The 3,956-nt window shown below is 42.0% G+C and overlaps 1 non-coding gene across 1 annotated transcript; it reads left to right on the top strand.

Moving 5' to 3' along the window:
* Nucleotides 1-2,682: 2,682 nt before the first annotated feature.
* trnav-aac (transfer RNA valine (anticodon AAC)) lies at nucleotides 2,683-2,755 on the top strand. Its single transcript has one exon. It is a non-coding gene; the product is annotated as a tRNA-Val (tRNA).
* The last annotated feature ends 1,201 nt before the right edge of the window (nucleotides 2,756-3,956 follow it).

Here is a 3,956-nt window from a genome sequence, read left to right as displayed (position 1 = left end):
AATAAAAACATGTCACTGTTTTAAGAGTAACTAAACCCTAAAACCATTTTTTTCAATTATAAACCTCTGTATTTGAGTATTAAGTAGTGTTATGGATCAATTCAAGTCCAAATCTCGACATTTGAGTACAAAGTATTGAAATTCCAAATATTGTGTTAGAAATGTGCATAGTGACTGCCCTTCCGTTTGAAAAAGTCTAACGGCTGTGTGGAGGACATACCTACGTAGGAGTGAATGCCTACCTCACCAAACCTATAACAGCCTCATCACTTGACGTGGCAAACTGGATTGAGAGAGCTGCGCGATCAATAGCTTAGTGGTTTAGTAGTTGGATTGTGCTGATAGTATAGATTAATTTAGTGTAGATTGTAGAGTTGTGAGTTTACAAAGTTAGTTGGAGGTTGTAGGCAGTAGATTGGTTGTTAGATCTTATCAATATTAGTTAGCTAGTGGCTTAGCTTTAATTAGGTAGGTTAGCTTGAGCTCGTAGTTTAGCACAGTGACTTTTAGCCAACTTAGTTGTTTGATTTAGCATTTAATTTTTAGAGTATTTATTAGATAGTGGTCAGGATGGGTCGGCAGTTTCTGCCCCGGCTGCAGAAGCAGCTCCAGGTTGTACAGCTGTACAGCGGACCTGGAAATTAGGCGCCAGTGGCTGCCTGCTTTGGGGCTACCAGACCGCGATCTCCCGCCTACAGCTTGGTGGTGCAACCATCACTTCTCCAAAGATTGTTTTTCCAACATCATGGAAGTGGAACTGGGTTTTTCTAAATTGGCCAAGCGAAAAATTCCAGGGTAGAGCAGTACAACTGAAAATGTGGGGTTTAGTTACCCTTTAAAAGCGAGAAGTATCTACGACACGAGGATAACAACCTCACAGTTTTCACCCTGGCTCGGCGCTCTCCTCTCATTGGACGATCTGAAACTCATATGTAATCCAATAAAAATGTACCGTCCTTCTTTGTTCTGTTCCCGTGTAAACATCCCAACACTTTTATCCTGAGTGCTTATCCTTACGATCCGCTGAGCTTTTATTCTGACACTTCAACACGCCACATGGCCACCTCTCTTCTGTCCGTCCAATGAGAAGACGAGTTACGCACTGTTGATAAATGACAGTCCGGGGTCTCATTTAAAAATATGTAAACACAGAAGGGATTTGAAACTGGCGTACGCCACTTCCCACGCAAAGTTGTGATCTATAGAAACGAACCTGAAGGTGAAATGTTCACACCAGTAAGAAAATGCTGACCCGTGCACATACAGTTAGGAGGCGAGGTGGTGAAATGAAGATGGACTTTGGAGCGTCTCGGACATTAAACTTTACTGACCACTCCACGCCATCATAACCATCATAACCATCATAACCAGCAGGTTTGTAAACGTAGCTTTAATAAAAATATTTATAACATTTATAAAAACTGATTGGCCACATCAATGTAGTCTCACGTTCATTTAACCTTTATTTAAATGTTACGAGCAGAGGCGATCAGTCTGCTCGGCTTTCGACCTTTACTGTCTGAATTTACAGTAAAGGAGACGACTCTGAATATTTACTGTTCCTCACTTAAGTCTCTTCCGGACGTTTTTGACGATGATTACAGTCTTAAAGTCAAATTAAAAATGTGTCCCGCTGTTTTCAGGGTTTAGGAGGTCCACAGGCTGGACGGGGGACGCCGGTATTTCACGTCTTGTGCCTCGCAGCGACATGGACCACAACAGACGCATCATTCAGAGCCAGCGCTGACATGTGATGACTTTTATATTTTACAAAATAACGCAACCAAGAACTTCTTACAGTCGAGACCTCCTCCAGTTTTCGTACAAGACAGTCCAAACTGTATTAGTAGGTACACTGCTGTACATCACAGGAGAACTACAAGATCACAGGAGAACTACAAGATCTCAGGAGAACTATAAGATCACAGGAGAACTACAAGATCTCAGGAGAACTATAAGATCACAGGAGAACTACAAGATCTCAGGAGAACTACAAGATCACAGGAGAACTACAAGATCACAGGAGAACTACAAGAACACAGGAGAACTACAAGAACACAGGAGAACTACAAGATCACAGGAGAACTACAAGATCTCAGGAGAACTATAAGATCACAGGAGAACTACAAGATCACAGGAGAACTACAAGAACACAGGAGAACTACGAGATCTCAGGAGAACTACAAGAACACAGGAGAACTATAAGATCACAGGAGAACTACAAGATCTCAGGAGAACTACAAGATCACAGGAGAACTACAAGATCACAGGAGAACTACGAGATCACAGGAGAACTACAAGATCACTGCTGTAGAATTGTTTAGTTTTTTTGCCAGTCATGTGTAAGTGACTTCCTGTGTTACTGCAGCCTGCCTCTAGTGGACACTCGACGAACTGCAGGATTTTGCACTTCCGCATCGGCTTCATTTTTCAACACCGGAGGTTGCTGCTCGTTTTAAACACGTTTTTCGGCACACTAACCTTTAGTAAACCAGGCCCTTTACGAAGTCCTGCACGTTTAGTTTGAAAGTTAAACGTCAAAACCGGATGTGCGTTGACCATTCTTTAGTAATAACGGACAATTTACTTTTCAGTGACAGATATTTAAACAAAGAAAACACGAGGAGAGCTGCAGGTAAAGAATTATGTTTATTATTTATCAGTGGTCACTATTTTGCACCAGTTTCCGTAGTGTAGTGGTTATCACGTTCGCCTAACACGCGAAAGGTCCCCGGTTCGAGACCGGGCGGAAACATGTTATTTTTTATTTTTGCTATTAAAATTGTTTTAAAAGTAATTTTGATTTGAATCATTTATATAAACGAACACAACTCACACCACGCCTTTAACATATCCCAGCAGTTACATTTTTGTCCCTTCACAGCACCCTTCCTCCATTTCTCTCAGACAAACTCACTGCTTATTTCAAAGAGTTTGAAAACATGTTTTGAACCAGGGAATAAAAATGGCGGACCTGCGCAAAAGCTTTGTTCTAGGCTGGGGGTGGAGTCCATGGGTGGAGATATCAGGGGAGGGGGAGGGATCCCACCAGAATCCCACTGTGACATCACAAGGAGAGCACATTTAAAATGGGGCATTTTTCTCTGTGTTGTAAGACTTATGCAGACCACAAACAAAGGACTGGATGGGTTTATTTCACATTTTATGGGTCAGTAGACACTCAGGTTACCCAAATATATGTTCACAAACACTGTAGAAGTGGATTCTTAACCACACGCTTAACAGAGGAAACTCATCTTTCATGTCAACTTTAAGAGTTGTCCGATTCAATCCAATCAACTTGAACATTTTCTGTCTCATGCTGAGCGAAGATGTTCTTCACATTAAAGGTTTTGAGTTGTCGAGTGTTTTGGCTCTCTCTTCTGGTGTGTGTCAGGGCCCCTTAAACAGATTGTTTAAGATCAGTGTGACCACGTGATCCTGTGATCATTTTAATAAACAGCTGTTTTACCGAGGGAAATGAACGTTATCAGGCTCTTTACGGCGGGAAAAATTAACGAAGAGTTCATCACTTCATTTACGTCCGTTTCACTACACCTGACACACAAATATTCAACTTTGTATCCAATTAAAACTACGAGTCATGAGGGATCAGGGTGCAATACTAGTTGGGACAGAGATCCCCATACAGCATGAGCCACTGACAGGGACCCCCATACAGCATGAGCCACTGACAGGGACCCCCATACAGCATGAACCTCTGACTTACTACTTGTAGGCCTACATGAAGCTTCACCGCAGCTCTGCCTGCGAATCAGAATTTAATAAGCTGAAACACGGCCGAATATTTAGTTCTGCTCGTGATCGTACTGAGAACGGCCGGTGGTGAATAATAAGCCAATGGGCTGATCATTTAGTTGGATAAAGCTACAATTTGCAAACTGAAAGCTGCTAAAACAATCATATATATTTTCCCCGACTGTTCTGTTAGTACG

This window comes from Labrus bergylta, chromosome 14 (assembly GCF_963930695.1).
Source record: "Labrus bergylta chromosome 14, fLabBer1.1, whole genome shotgun sequence".
NCBI classification, from domain to species: domain Eukaryota; kingdom Metazoa; phylum Chordata; class Actinopteri; order Labriformes; family Labridae; genus Labrus; species Labrus bergylta.
This window is presented reverse-complemented; position numbering and strand designations above follow the sequence as displayed.